We start from the raw sequence: 25,530 nt of genomic DNA, 5'->3' as shown, positions 1-25,530 counted from the left end.
TCTTGATCTCAGGTTGTACAGTACACATTACAAGTACGCAAGCACAGATTACTTAAACATAAAATATGTATTTAAAAAAAGTATGCTTTATACATTTGGGTTTGCAACATGGTCATTTGAAAAGGAAATGAATGTTTATGTAAACAATCTGCTTCCAACTGTTACACCAAGGTGATTAAGGGAAAGAAGTTCTTCATGAAGAAAGACAAAAGATCCAAATTATATCAATGAAATTATTTAGATCATTGATATGTTAACTCCTAAGACCAAAGATTGAAATTCAGTGCTTTACCAAAATAGAATTGTGTTTTGGAGACTTACATTACAGCTGAATCACTCTCATTGAGGATTAGAAACTTAAACTCCAGAGTTGGTTTCTGATGTATATCAATAAAAATTTGTTAGATGAATTATAAAGGGTTCCAGAAATTGTAGTTATCATTTCAAAGTGTATTTTTAAAAGCCTCTATACAATAAATGATTAGTAGCTGTCTTATAAGGTAGAAGGTATACATTACCTTTCAGGGCATAGGTTTAAAATCTATCATTCCTTTGACTTCTGGTTTATTTTATTGTTCTTGTTCCACTTGTGCTAATCTATTATCTGAGGATAGCCTATAAAGCAACCTTGGAATGCTAAGTAATTTTTCCATGTGCACCTAATTAGTGTGATTTCTAGAAGTTCCCACAAGTGCATATGATGTACTTTTAAGTAAGCAGTCTCTCAGAGGGAAGTCATAGCAACATGCAATTGAGAATAATTGGAATATGATTTTCTGTTCTGATAATAATGATGCCATAAGTATAAGATGAGGACATTAACATTTGATTCAGAACATAGGAAGTGTATACTGTCCCTCCCAATAATAAATCACTTACAGAAATTTTTAGTTTATAAAAATTTATTGCTTGAGAACAACATATAACTCCCCCCTTTTTTAAAAATTAAGTTACCAGCGTGCCTCTTAAAGTTTCTTTGGGTAGATAAACTTCACTTGTAATCGAAAATTCTACAGTTCCATAATTTTATTTAAATATATTTCTAAAAAACTACCATTAGTTTTGTTCCTTCAAAAGGATTTAGAAGTAATTGAGAAAAATTTAACCCTTCTTTATCTAGTTTACTAGGTTGGGACTGGCAGTAAATTTCTTCATAATACTGAATAATTCAAATAGATACCAAGAACAAAGGTGCAAATACTTTTTGTGTTTTGAAGGTAGAGGGATTAGAAAAGGGATAACCTTAAAGTCTTCAGAGAGGAGATACGAGGCCTAAACAATTTTAAGCAATGAATGAGAGGTTGTTATGCATATAGACATAAAAACTAATAAATACTGATCTCTTCCCTGTGTTATTAGACCTGTTCCAAATTCTATATATGTGTTAACTACTTTAATCCTCAGGATTTGAGGAGGTGGGAAATACTATCTTCATTTTACAGATAAGACAACTAAGGCATCTAGCTCAAAGACTCTCAGCTAGGAGACTGAGAAACCAAACGTCAATCTGAGAAAGTCCGACGCTGAGTCTCTCTATTGGAGGCAGGGGGAATGGCCTTCAGTTTCTCCCTCCCTTAAGCCCATCTCGTTGAGAATGGTTAAATTAATTAAAGCGTCTCACCTCTACCTCACTTCACCCCTCTTTTATGCTTTCCACAATTCTTCAATTTTCTGTATCAATTGATGCTTTTCAATCTGTTTTCTTTTAAAAACTGTCATGTATGGATAAGCAAAAATTCTGTCAGAAGTTTAGGGAAAAAACATTTCCCTTTTCAAAAACCTTTAAAAAGCTCTTAGGAATCAAAAGCCTTCATGTTTTATAACTGCTGTCACTGAAAGAGGCGGACCGCTGATTCCATCTTTTCCTCTCATTCATGCTATAGCAACCATAATCCTCCCCTAAGACAATAGAGGCCTCTAGCTGAACAGGGAGTAGGGCACAAATAGGAAGGTGGGAAAACAAGCCTATTTATAGAATTCAAAATATTTAAAAATCAAGGTAGTTTAAGATTATCATTAGTACTAAAATGAAAAAAAAAAAATCTGGGTGAGGAGGAGGAGAGAGCAAATGGAAAAAAGAAATTTTTGGAAGGTAGCCAGGGAAAGCCTCTGAGAGGGTGGTCCTTGCTCCTTGACCCAAGGCTGAGGATAAGCAAGCCCAGGGGAACAGCTGCAGGAAAAGCAGAGCAGTCCAGGAACAAGTATAAAGGTCTGAAAAGAGCAAACCCTCCAAGGAAGGGAAAAAAGATCACAATAGCCAAGAGCAATGGAAGAAATGATATGAGGGATTACAAAGAAATCATCAGACAGGACATTTTAGACCACGGTAAGGAAATTTGAACTTTATTCTGAAAGAAATGGGAGCCAGTGGAGACATTTAACCAGAAGAGAGCACAGTCTCACTCACATTTTAAAAGTGCAACTCTGGGGCAGCTGGCTGGCTCAGTTGGTAGAGCATGTGACTCTTGATCTCAAGAGTTGTGAGGTCAAGCCCCACATTGGGCATGGAGCCTACTTAATAAGCAAACAAACATACAGATAAGTAAAACTCTGTAGAGAACAGATTCTAAAATGGACATGTGCCAGCTAAGTGGAGATATAAATGATGGAGTTTAGGTGAGAGGTCTCTGCTGGAAATGTTATGTAGAGCCCTAGGAGTGGGTAAGATTGCCTGAGGATAGATCCTAGACAAAGAAAAGAAGACGATCCAGGACCAATTCCTGAAGCTATCTAAACTCAGGAGCTTGAGTAAAGGAGAGACTCAAGAGATCCAAGGAAAATTTAGACTCTCTCTGGCTAGCCAAGACTCAGTTGTTACAAAGCATGAAATGTTGATAAAACTTTTGAGCTTTCATGCTCATCCAGTCTATTATCATGAAATGAGACTATGAGTATATGATTTTAGTTTTAGTTTATGTTTTTGTCTTGTAAAAAGCTGAACAAATCTGGATTGGATTGAATTAATGGTATTAGCAATCAAATTTTGGCCAGTACAAATAGTACATATTAAGCAGTGTAATTATTAAAGAGCCAGGGCTATAGCATATATTTAATGCCTTTTTAAATCTCCAAATCTGGGGGCATCTGGGTGGCTCAGTGGGTTAAGCTTATGTGTTTGGCTAGGGTCATGGTCTCAAGGTCCTGGGATCAAGACCCACATCAGGCTCTCTGCTCAGCAGGGAGCCTGCTTCTCCTTCTCTTTCTGCCTGCCTACTTGTGATCTCTCTCTCTGTCAAATAAATAAATAAAATATTTTTTAAAAAATCTCCAAATCCTAAAAATGATGATTCTGACATTAAAGGCATCCATTATCTCATGATGAAGAGTTCAGTTATCCTTGGTATTATATAATAATATTTTATATCTTAGGAGAAGATACAAACCATCCACAATTCAACCACATCCTTTCTAGAAGATGCTGTATACTATCTGGTTGTCCAGTTAGTCCAGTCCACATGAACTTTAATTGACATTTTTCCCCTCAAGCTAAATTTTATTATTTTCAAAAAATTTATTGTTTTAAAGTTAGACCTACCTCGCAGTCAATTGTACCATATAAAACACAAGGACATAAACAGCAAGAGTAGTTTCATTTGATACATTAATATCATCATAGAAAAAGCAACATATTTATCCTGTCTCATTTTTTTGAACTTCAGAATCAAATTAAGCTGGATAAAAAGTTCCAAATTTTCTTCAGGCAAAATTTTTTTGTTTTCTTAAGCAGCAGTTTTCACTTAATACAATATATCTCTGTGGCAAATGCCCAGATTTTATATTAACACAATGTAATTTTCCAGAAGAAATGTCAAATCCTATTGCTGACCTTTTAATATGGATTGATTAGACGCAGTGTCAGAGTTCTATTAAGAACATCTGAAATAAAGAATGCCTAGAAAAATGGGTGCATCAGTGGTAACATTAGTATTTTGTTTCAAGAGAAGGAACTGATTTTTGCTAAAATTGCACATTTCTCTGGGCCTGAATGGATTGGGTAGAATTTCAGAGTGAGTGAGTTGCACTTTTAAAATGTGAGTGAGACAAACGCTTGCATTCAAAATCTTTGTTATTTTACACATGTATGCATGGCTCTCAAGGGAGTTTCTGGTTCTTTGTGATATTCACTAGCATTGGGGGTCTCTTAAATCATCCAGCTGTAACACAGAGCCATAGATGTGTGCATCCAGTTCCAACACCTCCAGACCATCCTACATCTCTCATGGGTCACATTTGTCAAAGTTCGCTGAGGCTTTTGGACCTGGAGTTGTATCTTCTTCAGTGCTGAAGTGACAACCGTATTGTTTTTACTGCTCCTGTTTACATTTTAATTTTAGACTGGGAGATTCTTTCTCTTTTTTGTGTAAAATCTTCCAAGACAGGATCATATATGTAAAATAACCAATGGCATTTACCTTTTTAAATCATAAGCTAAATAAAATGACAACTATTTTCACCATTAGTTGACCTTGAATCTGACTTCTATCCACTAAGGTCACCCTTTAAAGTTTAATATACACTCACCTACAACTTAGAGTTAATTTTTCTTCATCTCTTCTCTTATTCATCAGGATCACAGATGGAAAAATTGGTTTTGTACTTTTAGACACAAAGCATCAGGACATTTTGAAAAACATATCTGCCTATATGCTACACTGCCTCTTTTCTTTCTTTTTTCTCCCCTGCAAAATTCCTTATATTCACTTTATCTTCTATGCAGGTTGCCGTGGTATTTTCTATGATGGTATCTTGATACTTTACTATCAAGACTTTATTAAGCAGCTACTATGAGCCAAGCCCTGCTCTAGACCCTGGGGATTGTACCAAGAATCATAAACAAAGTTAGACTGACTTTCTTTTTGCTATGGAGCTTGTGATTTTAGGGGGGAAATAGACAGATGGTTAACTTTATTCTAGGATGTAAGTGCTCCAGGGGTAGAAGCTCTGGTTCTAGGAGAACACATGGAGAGACTTGCCCTTAAACAATCACCTCTCTTTCCTGTGGGATTATATTCCCCCTCTGTAATTCTGCTTTATTTTTCAGGAACTTTCAGTAGCTCCACTACTTGCTAAATACCCATTTCTTTTCTATGGTAACTTTGCTTTTGTACAAGTTTTACTCTTGTTATACCCAAAAGTAGCATGTCAGTTTTTTAAAGACCCTTCACCTGTAAGCGTACGGGGATTTTCTGTGTGCAGATCCATTAATGTGGAATACTTTTCCTCTTCCTGCACCATTTGGCAAGTGATTTGATGCTATATCATTTTTCAAATGTCGTCGTAAGGAGCTGGTGCTTATAACAGTTTTTCCCTGGATTCTGAGCAGCCTTTACTAAAATGTCATGAGATATCAGAGTTCCAGAGGTGAACATATAGGTCATGCTCCCCAAGAAATCACTCTACATTCTAAACCATGATGTTCCTTATTATTTATTATAATCAGTATATTCCCATTTATATCCCAGCAAACAGAGACACAATAGTCATGTTTATCCTTATGACTTCATCATCTCAGGGAGAAATGAATAGGTATTTCAGGTTGTATAACTATCCTTCAAGGTAACATTTGATATAGGTTCCAGTCTATTTTGCTAATGAGATCATTAAGAAAAAAGAAGCTTCCAATGAGCAAATCATTCTTTGTATCAAGGACTCTTACAAACATTGTCATTACAACCATGCCATTTAGGTATTTGTATCCTCATATTTTGGAAAAAGAAGTGAGGTTCAGAGAGATTTATAACTTGTGACCCAGCTAGCAAGTGGCAGAGAGAAGCCAGGCTATGAGTCCAGGTCCCTGAGTTCTTTTACTTTATACCATGCTACCTCCCTACATTAAGCAATCTCAGATTTCTTCTGAGTGGTCCTGAGACCACTGGAACCAAGGCTTGCAAGTGTTAGGTGTCCCCTCTCCCTAATAGTTGAGATATTTAATTAGTATTGGACCTACTTGAAGTGAGAATACCCCAAATGCAAACTTGGATGCTTGTATTATGACTGATTTGTAGTAAATTCTTAACATCCATCATGGATTTTAACAAATGACCTAGTTTGCCAGTCCCCCTTCTTCCTTGTGCCTCCCCTTCCTTCCCACTCCCTTGGGACGACTTACCTGACTGTAACAACACTAATAATGATTACAACAACACACACATGAACACCAGCCACCATCCCCCGCATTCCATGTAGGACTCATTGAATATCACTGAATCCTACCCAAGCCCAAGTTGCCATGCTCAGTCTGATTTTTTATTCTTGTCACCCTCCCTGGGATCTGTCCTGTAGCTAACCCTTGCTCTATCTGCATTATCCTAGTCTTGCTCTCTTTTTCTCCCTAGGCTGCTGATTAAAGAACAAAAAAACTGTTGGCAAGCTTATCTAGGTTTTAACTAGAAGTAAAAAAGGAAATGTATATATTATTTCAGACTTCTTTTTTTGCTTAGGTTTTTCTTATTTAGTTGTTTGTACTTAACTTTTTTACTTTTGAATGGAACCTCCACATTTCCACCAAATTTGTGTTTCTGAAGCATAACTTCCATTATATCATGCATATGGCATTTTTAGAGTCTCCCTATGACCTAAATGTTCCTAGCCTGATCAGCAAAGTTTATTACAATTTGATTAGAACTTAATATACCTCAGTCAGATGGGGATATTCCCTACTTTCTCCCACCACAGCCAACCTCAAAGCCTTTTCTCATTTCATTGAATTTACTACTAATGGCCTTTCTTGTTCTCCTCCCTGATGATCTATTTTCACCCATCATTTAAAGTTCTAATTTTATCTATACTCAGAAGTCAGCTTCTTTATCATGAGCACACACTAATCTCCCAATATAGAATTCATTATCTGTGCTATGTCTTAAAACATAGAGCTTCCTGAAACATGAACTGGACCAAATGATTTTCCAAGATAAGACTTTCCATTGACTTGACTTTATTTATTTATTTGGGTGGGTGTGAGGAGGGGCAGAGGAAGAGAGAGACAATCTTAAGTATGCCCAGTGCAGAATCTGATGCAGGGCTTGACCTCAAGACTCTGAAATCATAACCTGAGCCAAAATCAAGAGTCAGACACTTAACCAACTGAGCCACCTAGGTGCCCCAGCTTTTTAGTGACTTAAAGTCAAAATCCAGTCCCCCTTCCATTAGCTTCAGGACCAGGTCTGAGCAGGCCCATGTCCACCTCTTCCTTGTCAAGCCCTAACTGACTAGTTCTTTCATCAAGAGGTGAAATGGGGATTCAGAACTCCAAGAGAAAGAAATCAGCCCACAGGTTTTTACCAAAATTCCTTTTGTTATTTTTATCTAACAATACTGAGTAATAAAAGTTTACCCACATAATTCCTCAGACCTTAGCTGGTAAGATTTCTTTATTTCAGAAGTCAGGACAGTTGCGATTTCTGTTTCTAATGTCACTCCTCCACCTCAGATACAATCAAATTCATCCAAAGTTAAAGTCTGAAAACATGCCGGTAATTTCTTCCAAGGGTGGCAAGGAGTACAGTGTTATCCATTCTTTTATAACCCAGATGAATGATAGTGTTAGTATCCAATGACCATGTTTCTTATGTGCAACACTGGAAGGTAGGCTTTCACCATTTCCTAACTTAATAAAAACATAAATCAGCAAGGATATATACTTTTTTTAAAATAGAGATTGGAATTTAAGAAATTTATAAAACAGCACATACTAAATTTTTCTTCCTCTATTGTGACTTTATAAACTTTATAAACTTTATAAAGTTTATAAACTCTTAGAACACAATGGTTGGATTTTGTGCTACTTATACTACTATGTTCTAAGGAGCAAAGTCAGTTTTCCAATCTCATTACTTCCCAAGTTAAGAAAGAAATATAATATGGAAAATATTCAGAAGTCTCCATCTACAAGCATGGGTCTTATGCCTCATCTCATGTCTCTGGCTGCTTACTGTACCCAACCACACTGACTTCCTTTCTGTTGCTCAAGAGGACCCAAGATACTTCCTTCCTCAGATCTTTACATGCCTGCCCAGAACATATTTCCTTTCATGTCTTTTCATATTAAATGTTCTCTCATGTTTGATTTGTCACCTTCTCAAATAAACCTTCACCGACTGCCCAATCTGAAAGAGGTTTTTTTCTTTAATCTCTGTTTTGGCAAGCTGATAATTTCTTTTATAGAACTTTTCACAAGTTTTAATGATTCTATTTATTCACTTACTTTTTAAAAACTTCTTTCCTACTGTAGACTTCATGAAAGCCTATCATGGCTGTTTTATTAACTATTGGATACCCAGTATGTGCTAAAGTGCCTGACCCAGAGTTCACAACTAATAAATTCTTGTTAGATGAATACATCCCATTTTTTTACTTTTAGTTACAATAATTACTTTTATGTGCCTAAGCCTTTATTCCTCAATTACAGTGTAATATCTCTAAAGAAACAGATCTTAAACCTCTTGATCAGGGGTTATAAATACTTATTGTATGATATGGCTTATTTATTTATTTGATTATCAGAATTGCAGTCCTTCATACTGTTTCAAACAGTATTTCACTACAATGTTGGCTGATATCTTTTGAGAACTTCTTAAAAATTAAATGGAACTGGTAGGGAAATTTTAGGTCTTTCAGAGCTTAGAGCTCACACAATTTGGGGGAACTTGTTGAAAGAAAAACACTAGATACACCTTGGGCACTGGTCCTTCATAGGGACCTGTATGAATGAATGAACTCTAACACCCAAGCTTCATTACTAGTTCCACAATAAATCTGCCTCTGTTAATAGACTGAAATCTTGATTGCACCATGTTTCTTTTTGCACTTAGGTCCAACATTTGCAAGATGTAGTATTTGAGCCACGTTCATCTCACAGATTATTCTGTCTGACCCTTGATGCAGCCTCACCCTTTCTCCCCACTCCCATTGCTCCTGTTAACTGTGTTCAACTAAATGCCAATAGGCTCTCAGTATAAGAAGCCAATCTCACCACAACAGCTGTTAATACAGTGATACTAAGCTAATAAGGTCAGTAGTTATGTTAGCATTACTCTAGCTTCACATTGCCCTGAAAATCTTATTCTTCCCCAAGTCTCAAGTTTTCTGTTTTTAATTCTTAAACTGTCATTCTGCATCATGATCTGGCATCTGTCTTATTGATAACAGTAACTATTTTTGTTTATTTTTTGAATTTTTAAAGAGCAAGGATAAGACAGATGCTCAGCAATCACTACACAGTTCATGTGACTTTTATTTCCCAGCTTCTCAGTTTCTGTACTTGAAGGCAGTTTGTTTTACTGATGAGGCAATAAAGTTAAGGTAAAAAATGGGAATATAGTAAATATGTCACTAGAATTAGAGTCCCTCAAATAAAATTTATTTGCAGCAGCAGCAGAGCAGCCCTCTGCTCTGTTGTCCATATTTTAGGCCAGTGGATTATTGGCTTTCATAGTGAGCTAGAGTGTAGTGGGTCTGGACATGATCTGCTAGCTGTGAGGCAATGTTTATGTTAAAAGATCTGTCTCAGAGATTGGGAATGCTGAAACATAGGTTAAAAAAAATGTCTTGAGGGATATTCACTTACAGAAAGCATATTTATCCCATATGAATACCTTCCTAGTCTGGAAAAATCCAGGGTTTTAACCTCTAAGGCAGGAGCTGAAGCAGAGAGTAATGGAAGTAATGTGAACAAAAGGAAGAAGGGATGGCCGTGAGTAAGATACTCAAAGGATTGTGACATTTTGTTTTTTGATTGGAGTCCCCAGAAAGAAACCACATCATTGGCTCCAAAAATATTTTCTTTCAGTCAGTACCTACTATATGCCAAGTACTGTACTCAATAATAGGTGTGTAGCAAAGACTAGAAAAGGAACATAGCGTGTGAAAGGAAATAAACACACACAAAACAGTGTGTGCTGTATTAGAGGGTTATATAAGGTAGCAGCCACACAAAAGAATAACAACTGTATTGAGGACCAGGGAGGACATCACAGAAGAGAAGATACTGTGCTGTAACAGGCAGCCACTTAATTGAGTTTGCGCAAAAGCAGAATATAAGACAATGATTTGGGTGTGGTCCCAGGATGCACTGTGAGGAAGTGAGAAACTGAAGGGAGGAAAGTCAATAAATGGTGCAGAAATGTGTGGACTTCCACTGCGGGCAAGTGAGGCTCCATCTTACTGGTGACTCTCTGGGAAACTGTGGAATATGCTTTGAAAATGTTCCATCAACATTCTCCCAGGGGAAGCTGGCATATTTGCCCATCACCTTCTGTCTTCATTAGTTGAAGGTTTCTCCTGATACAGGAAGCTCCCATAGTCAGAGAATACTCTTAAGCAGAATGAAATAGGAAGCCATGGGTGTGTGAGGGAACTGCAGGAATCGTTCAGAGGAGGCCTATGGAGAATGGTTGAGGCACCAACAGTGTCTACTAGAACCACCTACTCAGTAGCTCTTCTGACTTTTATTCCTTGTTAAGAGAATTCAAATTTTGTTAAGGTATTTGAAAGTATAAAATAACCAATGGATCCCTCTTCGGCTCCAGAGAGTGAATGTTGATCAGTATAAACTAGTCATAATTATACCATTTCTCTTGTCAGTGATCTTTTTTAAGCATAAAACACTGACCAATTAGATATAATGAGATGTTTGCTAGTAGCCTTCTGGAAAATTTTTTCTCAACTTTAGAAGGGTCAGAAGCAGGAATTCATCTTTTCTGCTGCTTGATGTGGATTTATAAGAATATAATGCTTAAAGCTGTAGCAGCCATCCTGCAGCCATGATCAAAAAAAAAAAAAAAAAAAAAAAAAGCCAAGATCCAACCAACATATTAAGGATGGCAAAAGGGAAAGAAGGAAAATAATTTCAGTTCCTTGACATGTTCTTTGAGCTGTTGAGTTCATAACTTTGGGCCAACCTGCTTCTGGACTTCTTAAAAACTAAAATAATAAGTTTATAATAATAATACCAATGCTTGGGGCGCCTGGGTGGCTCAGTGGGTTAAGCCGCTGCCTTCCGCTCAGGTCATGATCTCAGGGTCCTGGGATCGAGTCCCACATCGGGCTCTCTGCTTAGCGGGGAGCCTGCTTCCTCCTCTCTCTCTCTCTGCCTGCCTCTCGTCCTACTTGTGATCTCTCTCTGTCAAATAAATAAAATCTTAAAAAAAAATAATAATACCAATGCTTAATAATAATAATAAGTTGAGTTTACTGACTGAATGAGGGGCATAGAGAGAGGAAGAGGATGAGGTTGACTTGCTGAACTACTTGAATATGGATGATAGATGATGGCACATCAGCTGTTTAGCTCTTCTAGCAGTAAACTTAATACCTTCTCTATGAATAGGCATAATAAAAAACATTTGCCTGACTTTAAGTATTTATTGTTTTCTGGAATCACCAGTTCCCCATTTATTGAGTTATAATAAGACAGATTCCTGGATCACGGTGAGTTTATTGAACAGTGCTTTCAGACCTCACTGTTGAGTTACTTTCTCTAGTTCCAGCCTCCATTACAATCCGAGTGTCTTTTCTTTCCATGCTAACTAGCACAGTAGAGGGCTCAGCATCCTTGCCCTGTAGAAACAAGTGTACATTTGGAGCAGGATAAGAAGTCTCCAGGGAGGGAATAATGTTTTTAAAGACTAGACTTTCTGAAGATAAGGTGTACAGGTTTCAGGTTGCGAAGGAGTGGGATTCTAAACTCATGATCTTTCTGAGGACAAGTCTTTTCTAGTGGAGAAATAAACTAAAATATTTGAGAAGAGGGCTTACAGAGGATGGAGGAATTTCTTGGAGGAGGACTGTAGGAAGAGAGGACAAGACATAAAAGAGGAATCTTGGGGTTAGATACCAGGGGCTCATACCCTACAATTATCCATAGCAAAAAAAAAAAAAAAAAAAAAAAAAAAATCCTGAACCTATGGAACAGCAATAGAACTACTGTGAGAGGTATTGTTCTACTGCTAAGAAGCCATGTTAACCCCCAGAAAAGGGTTAAACTAGAACTAGTTAAACTAGGTTAAACTAGAACCTCACCTGAAAAGGCTGCCCATCCAATAGGAACATACTTGCTTATCTTCCTAACATTTGGGAAGAAAAATACATATTTTTAAATATATATTAAATATGTATCAAATTAAAGTCTAGAAAACTTTGATCTTTACTCTTATCCTTGATAAATTTTCCAACATCTGATAATTTTTTTCCTTAGAATCAAGGCAGTCAGAAAATACAGAGTGTACATGTGAGGTAATTATGGACAAGAGGAGAAAGAACTGTTTGTTTGTTTTTTTAAGTTTACTCGTTCAACAAACATTGGTTAATACCAGCTATGTGCCCTTTGTTAGTCTAAGTGCTGGGAATACTAGAATTAACAAGACTGCCCTTATCGAGCTTATACTCTAGTGAAGAAGATGACAATGAGCAAGTAAGCAAATAACAATTTCAGAATGTGATATATGTTAGGATGAAGAACAGGGTGATATTTTGAAGAGAAACTGGGGGAGGCAGACAGCACAATATGGAGAAACTATTTAACATAGAGTGGTCAAGGAAGATTCTTTTTTTTGTTGTTTTCTTAAAGATTTTATTTATTTACTTGACAGACAGAGATCACAAGTAGGCAGAGAGGCAGGCAGAGAGAGAGAAAGAAGCAGGCTCCCCGCTGAGCAGAGAGCCAGATGTGGGGCTCCATCCCAGGACCCTGGGATCATGACCTGAGCCAAAGGTAGAGGCTTTAACCCACTGAGCTACCCAGGCACCCCAAGGAAGATTCTTAATAGAAATAAAATCTCCAGCCTTGGTAAGACTTAGGGCAGAGGGTACGCACTGAGACTGGAGATTATGCATTAGAAGGAGTCTGGACTTTATTGCAAAACAACAGCAAAATGTCACTGGGGAATTTTAGATAGGGGAGTGATGTGATATTATTTACACTATTTAAAAGTTTATTAGGGACAAAAGTAGAAGCAAAAGAATATTTTTTACTGGATGGCTCAGTCAATTAAGCATCTGACTCTTGATTTTGGTTCATCTCATGATCTCAGGGTCATGAGATCAAGTGCTGCGCTCAGTGCAGATTCTCTCCCTCTCCGCCCCTCCCCACACTTGCTCTCTTTCTCTTAAATAAATAAATAAATAAATAAAATCTTTAAAAAGATACTGTTAGGATGTACCTTAGTATCCAATGAGTCTTAATTAATTAATTAATTAATTAGTTAAATGGAAATGATTGAGAGCTGTTAGAAAATACTATAAAAGGTTTTTCCTCCATCTTAATGAGGTAGGCTTTAGCTCAAGTAAAACTTCAAAGTTGCATGTGTGGTAAAAAGGTAATAATAATCCCTAATGCTAGTTCTATTAAACAAAAAAGATCCAAAAGTATAAGGATAGAAAAAGAAAAAATAAAACTCTCATTATGAAAAGATGATATGATATGATTGATTGCTTAATAGAAAGTCCAAGAATCCTATAAACAAACTTATGACTGATGAAAAGAAAACAAAACAAAATATCACAGTGGCTGGATTCAAGATTAATTAATAAAAATTGGTTGGGAATTCTATTGCTTACAAAAAAAAAAGAATAGAAATAAGTTATAGTAATATTTTAAAATACATATTTAGTATATATTAAATTTTATAAAGAATCCAGGAATTCATTTTTTTAAATGTGCAAAATTTTATGGAGGAAATTGTAGAACTTGATTGACAATTTTCTATACAAATGGAGACTATACCATGTTCATGAATAAGAAGGCTGCCTTTTTAAACATCTCCATTCTCCCCAAACAGACCTTGAACATCCATTATAATTCTTTATTTTTTAAGATTTTATTTATTTATTTGACAGACAGAGATCACAAGTAGGCAGAGAGGCAGGCAGGGAGAAAGGGGGGACGGGAAGCAGGCTCCCGGCTGAGCAGAGAGCCTGATGCGGGGCTCGATCCTAGGACCCTGGGATCACGGCCTGAGCTGAAGGTAGAGGCTTAACACACTGAGCCACCCAGGCACCCTATCAATTATAATTCTTATCAAAATCCCAACAGGGCTGTTTATTTGCTTGTTTGTTTGTTTCAAAAAGTTGAAAAGGTAATTCATGTAGAAGAGCAAAATTAAAGAATAAGATAATTTATGTGTGGTGTAGGTGTGTTATATTAGTCACCATACAGTACATCATTAGTTTTTGATGTAGTGTTCCATGACTCATTGTTTGCATATAACACCCAGTGCTCCATGCAGTCTGTGCCCTCCTTAAAACCCATCACCAAGCTCTTTCATTCCCCTATCCTCTCCCTTCTAAAACCTTCAGTTTGTTTCCCAGAGTCCATAGATAATTTTAAAGGATGAGTGATAGGAAGAAAGAAAGAAGACACTTTCCCTACAAAGAATCAAAATTTATTTTAAAGTTAGAGTAATTAAGACTGTGATACTGACATAGAAACAAATAGGCCAGTAGAACAAAACTGATAGCCCCCAAACTCTGTATATTCATTAATGGGCATTATAAACTTAGGGGAAAAATGGACTATTCAATTGCTGGGAAAAATGGATATTCATATTGAAAAATAAAATAAGATTAGATTCTTATCCACAAAGATAAATTTCAATTTGGATTGAAAGATTAGATTCTTATCCACAAAGATAAATTTCAATTTGGCTATAAACCTAACTATGAAAAGTAAAACTTTTAGAAGAAAGTACGTAAGAATATTTTATCACTTAGGTTCAGATAAGGATTTCTAATGCAATACTCAAAAAGCACAAATCTGGGAAATGTACTGAAAATTTTTATATTAAAATGGAATTTTCCTGTAAATAAAAGGCACTAAAAGTGAAAGATGAGCCAAAGCCTGGGATATTTTCAGTGCATATAATCAACAAGAGATTTGGTATCTGGAATATGTAAAGAATCTCTCCAAATGACTGAGAAAAATAAAAAGCAACAATAAAAAAATTGAGCAAAGATGACCACCAGGTAACTTGAAAAACCAATAAATTTATGAAAAGAGGATTGATCTCACTAGTGAGCAAGAAAATGCAAATTAAAACAATAATGACATTTCTCCAAAGAAGACATACAATGGCCAAAAGACACATGAAAAAATGCTCAACATCACTTAACACCAGGAAAATACATATCAAAACCTCAAGAGATACCATCTCAGACCAATCACAATGGCTAAAATTAACAAGCCAGGAAACAACAAATGTTGTCATGCTTGCAGAGGAAGGGGAACCCTTTTACACTGTTGAAGGTGCAAGCTGGTGCAGCCACTCTGGAAAACAGTATGGACTCTTCCTCAAGAAGTTAAAAATAGAGCTACCCTACCACCCAGCAATTGCAATACTAGGTAGTTACACAAAGGATACAAACGTCATGATCTGAAAGAGCATGTGCACTCCAATGTTTATACCAGCAGTGTCCATAAGAACCAAACTATGGAAAGAGCCTACATGTCCATCGACAGATGAATGGATTAAGAAGTTGTGGTATAAAAAAAAAAATGTGATATTATATATATATATATATATTTCTCAGCCTTCAGAAAGGGTGAATTCTTACCCTTTACAATGACGTGGCTAGAACTAGACGGTATTACACTAAGAGAAATAAATAAATCAGAGTAAGGCAATTATCATATGGTTTCATTCATATGTGGAATTGAAGGTACAACACAGGATCATAAGGGGAGGGAGGGAGAATAAAATAAGATGAAATCAGAAAGAGAGAAAAAAAAATAAGACTCTTTACTGTAAGAAACAAACTGAGGGTTGCTGGAGGGGAGATGGGCGGGGGGATAGTGGGTCACTGGGTGATGGGAATTAAGGAGGGCACATGACGTAAAGAGCACTGGGTCTTATATCCAGTGGATGGATACCTGAATACTACATCTGAAACTAATGATATACTATATGTTCACAAATTGAATTTAAAGAAAATAAGTTAAAAAACGATAATTAGGGGCTCCTGGGTTGCTCAGTGGGTTAAAGCCTCTGCCTTCGGCTCAGGTCATGACCCCAGGGTCCTGGGATCAAGCCCCGCATCGGGCTCTCTGCTCCGTGGAGAGCCTGCTTCCTCCTCTCTCTCTGCCTGCCTCTCTGCCTACTTGTGATCTCTGTCTGTCAAATAAATAAAATGTTAAAAAAAAAACCACGATAATTAAATACATTTGCTGCCATTACATTGGCAAAAAATTTAAAAAGTGACAAGTATTTGTGAGGAAGAAGAGTATCTGGAACTTTCATATGCTGTTGATGGGGAGTAAACCATGTCAAATAATGGAGAGAAACTGGGCAATATCTGAGGAAATTGAGGATAATTAAGGCCCAACAATTCCTTGCTTGGTATATCTTAAGGAAACTGGTACATTTGCACAAGGCTTCATGCACTAGAATGTTCCAAGCAACATTACTAAGAAGTTGCAAATATCACAGCAGAAAATTGGATAAATTAATCGAAGTATAGTTGCAAAGTAGATCACGAAGTAAATTTAAACAGAGTATGTGTCTGTGTAAATGAATTAAGTAGGCCTACATATTTCAGCCTGCATCAGTCTCAACAATGTAAATTTGAATGGATGAGCAAGGTACAAAAGCAAACTTGTATAGAAACTTAAGAATTTACAAAAGAACACAATTTTTAAAAGAGCCATAAATAGGGAGAAGGGGGTGGGATTATGGACATTGGGGAGGGTATGTGCTTTGGTGAGTGCTGTGAAGTGTGTAAATCTGGTGATTCACAGACCTGTACCCCTGGGGATAAAAATATATGTTTATAAAAAATTAAAAATTTAAAAAAAAAGCCATAAATAGTTATGTCGCTATCTAATAAAAGTACATGCATGAAAATGATAAAGACCAAAGTCAGAATAGTAGTTATCTATATAGTTGGAGAAAGAGGATTGAGATTTTGGAAGGATAAATAGAGAGCTTAAATTTATATAAATTGTTTTATTCCTTAAAAAAATAACAAGCAAAATAGAAAAGTGTTACTTGAGCAAGTAAGAGGTGATTATGTTGTGTTTAATATTATTCCTCACTATTCTTTATTTTTCTGAAATCTGTATTTTAAAGGCATGTTCAAAATATAGTGGTTGCTAATTCAAGTGCCTAGCGCCCATCAGGTGCTAAATGCAAGAGGTCTTCCAGAGGGGCTCTGGCACTTGAGACCCACATCCCCTCAAAGAAGGCAACTCCTGCCCATCCCTAGATATTTATTTGTTCCAGCAGGATTTCAGACTTTGTGTGGCCACATCTGATTTTTCTGGAGAATTCAATAATCTGGACTTCTATTAAGATGTGAAATGTTCTGACTTTTCAAAGTTGGCAACAGATTTGAATTAACTAAACAAAGGATAATGAAACACTATGAGGATCCAAACCAAAATAAATAAATAAATAAATAAATAATGACTGTGCATTGGATTCAGCGTATTAGTTCCTAGTCTGCACCCCACCTCCGCTGTGAGATCTTCTGTCATAATATCTTTAATGTGGCAAGTGTAGGTAAAATATTGTAAAGAGTTTTATTGTGGAGGATGATGTTATTCAAGTGAAGAAGGCAAAATGTTTCAGGGCTCTGCAGAAAAATTGTACTCACCGGATTCCCTGGAGCCCTGCAGAGAAGCACTTTGGCTGTGCTAAGGATGATTCTTAGCGTCTTGTGTACTTTACAGTCTGCAAATCCTTCACTGTGAGGACCTCAAAAGAGAAGCCCAGACTTTTCCATTGACTCCAGGCTGTGTCAGCAAATACCAGACCCAGCAGGCCCTTTCTATTATATGTTAAGGCTCCAAACAGCTGTAAATCGTTTGTGCCAAGATCTCTACAAGTGTGACAAACACACAGCATTCTACATACCCCAGGAGGCCAATTAAAAAACTAGGAGACCACAGATCACAGTCTCTGAACACAGTCACCACACCTCTCAGGGCTGATGGCCATGATGTTTTTTTTCTGTTCTCTCCTCATCAGAAATGAAGCTTTGGATTGGAGATTATTTATCCATAGATTTTGGGTTAATTTTTAGCAGAGTGTTTTGAACTGAATCTCCAAAAAAGAAGCCATTGCCTACATGCCTAGTCCGTACATCTTCTTATCAGTATGTTCTCATATGAGGGAATTATATAGCTGCTTCTTACATGTCACCCAGTCCACTGGAGAGTTGGGTCAGTTTATACTTTGGACAGAAATGACAGTTATTAAAACCTCCTCAAAAGTGCTGAAAAGATCCTTACGTACTAGAAATCATTTGTGAAACCTTCTGTAGGAATAAATGATAGATTTTAATTTACAAGATTTGAGAGCAGAAAGTAAATCCCTTTTAAAGGAGCGTGGTTCCATTTCTGTATTCACACATCTTAAATATTTTTCAATTCTTTATCACAGCATTCTTGTGTCTTTAGACCCGACTCATAGAGTAACATACTGTAATACAGTATTAGCCACATGATGTTGGAACAGCCACAAAGGGGTAAATGAACTAATGATCATGTGGTATTCTCAGGAATATTTGTGTCACTGCCAGCTGCCATGATACCTTAGAAACAATTGTAAGGGGACATTACAACAAATTGGAAGTCTTCTGGTGTGCCTTATACCAAAACCAACAGTAGGGAAAACACAATGAAAGATACTGATATAGAACTCCTGCCTAATGGAAAACAAATAGATAAAATAAATATGAGACCTAAGGATGAATCTAACGTGACTTTTAAGACTGTGAATAGATATTTCTCATATTTAGCTATTCTTCGCAATGAAAACCCATTGAATTCCTTGAATCTTTTAAAGTAAAGAACTACTCCTCACATCCACTAAAAACACATAAAAAAAAATCTGTACTTACGTTGACAGACTGTATGGATAAATCACATGTAAAATGTATGTTAGGAATGAAAGCGTTTACCTAAATAATTCAGGGAAAATGAACAAACCACCACTGAGGAGAAGAGCCAATTGTACACACTAAATTTCCCTATACAGTGGTATAGACCTTTATTTTGTTGTTTAGAAGCAAAAAACAGTAAGATCTGGCCTCCTTTTGCACCAGTAATGATTCAGTTCTATGTGGTTAGTCAAGCTTTATCACTGGGGAGCCTTGGAACAAAACACTTAGATACCCTGTTGTTTGTCTTTCCAATGCCTTCCCACTCATCTGCCTTGCAAAGGAAACCACAGTTTTGTTTGAGTAGCAACCCCCCCAGCAGCAGGCTTAGGGGATAATTTCTAATTGGTCTCTATCAGTCACAGGAATCTCATTCTTTATTGGCTTACAGGTGAGCACGACACACAGTCCAGGAAAATGAGACAGAGGGAGAATATCCTTGAGAAAAGACAGTCTTTCTTCCTGTCCTCTTCTTTCCTGCTCTGAATACCCTCTTGTAAAGTTGTAGTCATTTTGTGATCATGGATAGGGGTTAGGGTACAGAAACCAAAAGAATTCCAGAAACATTGACTAACACCCTGGCATTGTTAAGCCTCTGAGGGAGCTGCCTATATCCAGATTTCTTGTCAAGTGAGAAAATAAATTTATGTGTTTTGATGACTCTAAAGTGGCCTAAAACTTTCAGCTAAAAGCATTTTAACAAGCATGTTGGACATGAAAAGTTATACTAAAAAGAAAACCAGAAAGAATAAATAATAAATGTGGAAGGAGTCACTATGTGCCAAGCCCTATTTTTACCATTGAGGTTCTCACTTATGCCTTAGTAACAATCCTATGAGGTAAACACTAACATTATCTTTATCAGTAAAGATGGTGAGGTATAGAAAGTTTAGCAGTACAAATGGTAAGTGATAGAGTTAGATGCTTAACTGCTATACCCCAACCTAGGCAAACAAGATGATTCTAGATGAAACTGTCAAAGAATAATGTTCTCAGGTAATGAAATCTAATGAAAGAAGTATAATGGGTTCTTCTGTCATTGTTCACTGAAATCTGTGTTTGTTCTGCATTATTGCAAATATGATGCTGTGATTATACAGGGTTCCATTGTTTCATAAATTTTTGACATTTTTTTTTTTGGTAGAACAGTGCCTTATATTCAATAGCACTAAATCTTAGTAAAACACAGATACAGGGAATTTTTCACAACTCCAAAATGTAAAGCAGAATGTTGTTAATTAAGCAACATGATAACGATTATCTCAAATACAATTTAATGGGAAGGCTGACAAAACAAGCAAAACACTAAGTAAGATTACCATCACCAGTATTCAGTCAATGGATTTTCATTTTGCTTGTAACAGAAACCAGGAAGCAAGGAAAAATTTGCTTTTTCGGCACCAAGCATATAAATAGCAACCATCGCCAATGGGGGAAAAATGCATACCTGGGAAATAGGAATTTGGTACCCAAACTGGTTTCCTATGTGCTTCTAATGAATCACTGTTAAAAAAAAATTTTTAAAGATATGATACAAAGCCACATACTGGGCACTTATGTGTAGACCTTTGAATGCATTAGTCAATATATTTCTATCTTGAACATATATCTTATAAATGGTAGTATCTCCTCTCCTTAATGATTCATTTCCTAAGTTCAATTTCTTTGGACTTCCCTAGAGTATTTGCTTTCAAATTGCATTACATTCTTGCTTCATTTGTGTTTAGACCCCATACTTCATCAGTACTTTGATAATAAGATGATATATCTGCAAGCTAGTTTCTATATCACTTTGGCTTAAAGATTTTTCTCTTTATAAAACTGGGCTTATTAAAATATTTCACTTTCTTTCATTAAAGTACATGGAAAACAAGGGAGAACCAAGATGAAAGGAAATGGGTCTGGTAAAAATATTGCTAAGACAATCATGTTGGAGAGTAACCTCTCTTAGAATGCACATTAATTTTTGGCAAAATTTTTTTTAAATCCCAGATTACCAAAAATAAACCACATTCATTAATATCTTTTGAAATGGGAGCTGCAATAATACTAGGTATGTACTCAATTTTTAAGTTGATTTCTCTATCAGAAGGGATATAAGCAAAATTTGAAGAAGGCCAAATTTGTCTTCTCTCCCCGCACCTAAAAGTTTGGACTTTTTTGTACCGTAGTGGAAGCCTGCACTCACTGTGATCCTTTGGGTAAGTAAAAATAAAAAGACATCCTATGGCCTCACAGTCTTTGTGATAATTGCTTGAGCTAATGCTTGTGAAACGGTTTTGTATAACATTAAACATTCTAATGTTTTTATCCATTACCCTTATGTCATCATAATTTGCTTATTATTTAGAGAACTGATGTGGCTTGCTATCATCAGTCATAGTTATTTGTGTTTTGGGGTATTTTCGCTGAAGGAAAGAAAAGCTGATGTTAATCCTGAGAAGCCCAAATTTGCCAGTCTTCTACGGTCATTGAACCAATTTGCTCGGCTACATATTCTGTAGACACTAGGAAATTCAGGATCCTCCACGGTTTTCCAGGTGTTTCACAGGATGGGGGGGGCATGGAAGAGGGTCAAGAGATCCGGCTGTCTCCCACTCAGTCCCTGTATCCATTCACTGCCTTGCCTCTGGGACTTTTCCTTATCTGTATGCTTCACCCATATTCATTTTTCAAAGCTCTCTCAACAAATGACTGTTGGGTGAGTAGACAGTATTTTATTAAACAAAACAGTTGAGGAGGAGGAATATGCCCAACATAGAAAAGGTAAAGTGAAATTACTCATTAGGAAATTGTTTTAAACTGTGCTATCTCCCCATCTTTGGATATTTCTCCGTCTTTCCTCTTCTAGTACAATCTTCTCATCCCTGGCCAGAACTCCCAAACTTCTAGTTCATACCCCCAAGCCCAACCAACTGAAAGTTCCTGTCCACATTATGCAGACAGCTTTTCTTTTTTCTTCCCCCTTTCAACTTTTTCCTTCCAGGCTATGCCTGAGGACGCTGTCATCTCTTATATATTATGTCCATTAAGATATTTTTCCAAGTATAAGAACAGTATAGACTGTTTACTTTGCTGTGCAGAAGTTCTTTATACAAATGGCTAACTGACACCTGGAAGAATGTTCATCATCATGAGCCATCAGGGAAATTCAAATCAAAACCCCATCAAGATACCACCTTACACCAGTTAGAATGGCAAAAAAGGACAAGGCAGGAAACAACAAATGTTGGAGGGGTTGTGGAGAAAGGAGAACCCTCTTATGCTGTTGATGGGATTGCAAGCTGGTACAGCCACTTTGAAAAAGTGTGGAGTTCCCTTAAAAGTTAAAAATAGAGCTACCCTATGACCCAACAATTGCACTACTGGGCATTTACCCGCAAAGATACAGATGTAGTGAAAAGAAGGGCCACCTGTACCCCGATGTTCATAGAAGCAATATCCACGATAGCCAAACTGTGGAAAGAGCTGAGATGCCCTTCAACAGACATATGGATAAAGATGTGGTCCATACATACAATGGAATATTACTCAGCCATCAGAAAAGATGAATACCCAGCTTTTGCATCAACATGGACAGAACTGGAGGAGATTATGCTAAGTTAAATAAGTCAAGTAGAAAAAGTCAATTATCGTATGGTTTCACTTATTTGTGGAGCATAAGAAATACATGGAGGACGTCAGGAGAAGAAAGAAGGGGGGGATTTGGAGGGGGAGACAAACCATGAGAGACTGTGGACTCTGGGACACAAACTGAGGGTTTTAGAGGGGAAGGAGGTGTAGGGATGGGTTAGCTCAGTGATGGGTATTAAGGAGGGCATATGTTGCAATGAACACTGGGTGTTATACACAAACAATGAATCACGGAACACTACATCAGAAACTAATGATGTACTGTATGGTGACTAACATAACAAAGAGAGAGAGAGAACAGTACAGAAAGATAAGCAAGAGCATTGAAATTAGAGTTTACCTTTTAAATGGCTTGAAGCACTATGCCAAGTACTCTCATGCATTATTTTAGTTAACTTTCACTACAATTTTATGAGATAAGTACAGTTATTATCCTAATTTTACATATACAATTATTACCGTAATTTTAGAGATGGGGAACCTGAGGCCAAATCTATACTAGTTCCTTGTCTCTGTTCTTAATATTTTCTTAAAGGGCAAGGATTTTACATAAACTAGATTTAAATAATATTCTGATCTAAAAGGGTGAGATGACGTCCTATCCAGTCAAAAACAGAAATAATCAGTCTCACTGATAGAAAATAATTGGAATAAAATGATTGTGTATGTGTGTGTATGTGTGTGTGTTTACTTTTCTCTACCATTATTTGATTTCATAGATATACTATAATTAGCCTTGGACCATATTTATCCACTGATTATATACTATATCTTATCACTTATTATTCTATTTATCCTTATTCATGATAGTTTTTATTCAGCTGTGGATCACCACAGTTTCGGAGAAAATAGGCCCTTTCTTTACTTTTGTATCTTACAGAAATTCATGAATCCTTGTCAAATTAGTTTACAATTGTGCCAACATTGTCGCTCCTTTTTTTTCTTTTTGGCATTTTTAAATTGTCTTTTTTGTTTGTTTATTATTTTTAAAATATTTGGGAAAATTCAACCTGAATTTGTGGCTTGATGACAGAATTGGGAGTGCTAAGTTCTGATCTTACTACTCTCCCAAATTCCTAAGAGATCTTTAGCAAATTAAAAAATTAATCTCATTCTCTGAAACTTCATTTGAAATTGGGGAAAGTGTCTAGCTCCATAAGGATACAGAATACATTAAGAAAGGGATTATTTTAAAGGGATTTTATAGACGATTTAATAGGATTTTACAATATGCAAAATTAAAAGACATGTAATAATAGTGTGTGTTCTACTTGTTCTGCACATAAATGCTCTTAATTAAACTCAGTGTAAAAGGACTTTAAGTAGCACTCCAAGTAATCTTAGTCACAAGAAAATTCTAGTAATCAAAAATGAAGGATTTTTTTCTTTTTATAATTTATACACATAATGAGCTAAGTTGTTCCACAAAGATCATAGAAACTTTGTTATGAAAAACAGTACTTATAGAGAATATATTTGTTATTTATTCCCATATCTTTAGAAATGCATGGTTATGATGCTACTTTTTGTTTTGTTTTGTTTTTCACTATTCGGCATCATCTACTGCATCCTACTGGGAGTGAAGATGTGGCTCTTTCTTCTCCCCATCCCATCATATAACCCTTCCTTCCCATCCCTTATCCTTCTACCATAGTTAAAGCACAATTTTAGTTACATCATTATTCAGTATTCCTATTAGTATAACTTTGTGTTATTCGAAACTGTACCTTTGAAAAGGCTATGATTACTTGGCTTTTTACTATCCTTCTCTTTATCCTAAAATTAATAATTTCCTCTTTTTCCTTCATTTTCATTTTCAATATATTTATCATAAATTCAAATTCAAACCTCAAGCTGCCAATTGTATGAATCTCCACTTTAGAGTTTAGATACCTTAGATATTCTATTTGTTTTGTCTTCTTGGAAAAAAATCACTCCTACAGCCTTCTGGGCTATCATCCAGACAGCGTACACCCCTGGCATTGAACCTGGAGCCACCTGGCCTGCTGCCATCTAGGTTCCTACAACCCTGGAACTGATTTTCGTTACTTCTCCTTGTTCCAAGTTTCCTGTCTCCTTCACTTCCATTGCACTTGCCTCCACTAGGTTCCTAACAAAGGTAAATGGGAGAACATTTTTTGAGACTTTGCATGTCTAAAAATGTGTTACTTCCATTCTCACATTGTATTAATAGTTTATATGATACGTGTCTCCATTCGAAGTCACTGTGCCCCCAGAATTTTGTAGGCATTGCCTCATTCTCTATCTCGCAGTGTTTATATCTAGAATTCGAAAACCTCTCTGATTCCAGCTTTTTTGTGACCTATTCTTTTGTCTCTGGAGCTTGTTGACTGTTTCCTTTATCTCCCGTTTACTGAATTTCACTAAGATTAGCCTTGGTGTGGATCTCTTTTCATTTGTTGTGCTGGGTGTTTTATTTATTTTGTTTTTAAGATTTATTTATTTATTTTAGAGGAGAAAGGAGCATGTGAGAATAGGAGGAAGAGTAGGGGAGAGAGTCCCAGGCAGACTCCTTGCTGACCAGGAAGCCCGACCTGGGTCTCCATCTCAGGACCCTGACATCATGGCCTGAGCCTTTTTTTCTGAGAAAGATAAAAACATCCCTCTGTTTTCTTACTCTCCCTTTCTTGAACTCTGGGCAGGCTAGTGGTGAAATCCCCACGCTCTGAAATCAGACTGTCTGGAATCGAATCTTAGGCCTTCTACTTATTCACAGTGTGCCTTAATTTTTTTTGTGCCTTAGTTTTTCCACTAGGAAAATGGAAATAATAAAACTATCTACATCATTAGTCTCCAATGATTAGTCAGTATTATAGTATATGAATGCTTACGTGCACATCTTAAGTGCCATATAAGTTTTTAATTTCCTGGACAGTTAATCTAATGTTCATTCTTTTTTTTCCCTACCCACCAATTCTTTGTCTTTTTGTCACACTCTCTGGGAGATTTCCTCAACTCTACCCTCCATCTATTATTTTTTTCTGCTTTCATATATTTAATTTCCAA

The sequence above is a fragment of the Mustela nigripes genome, chromosome 3 (genome assembly GCF_022355385.1).
Source record: "Mustela nigripes isolate SB6536 chromosome 3, MUSNIG.SB6536, whole genome shotgun sequence".
Lineage (NCBI taxonomy): Eukaryota > Metazoa > Chordata > Mammalia > Carnivora > Mustelidae > Mustela > Mustela nigripes.
This window is presented reverse-complemented; position numbering follows the sequence as displayed.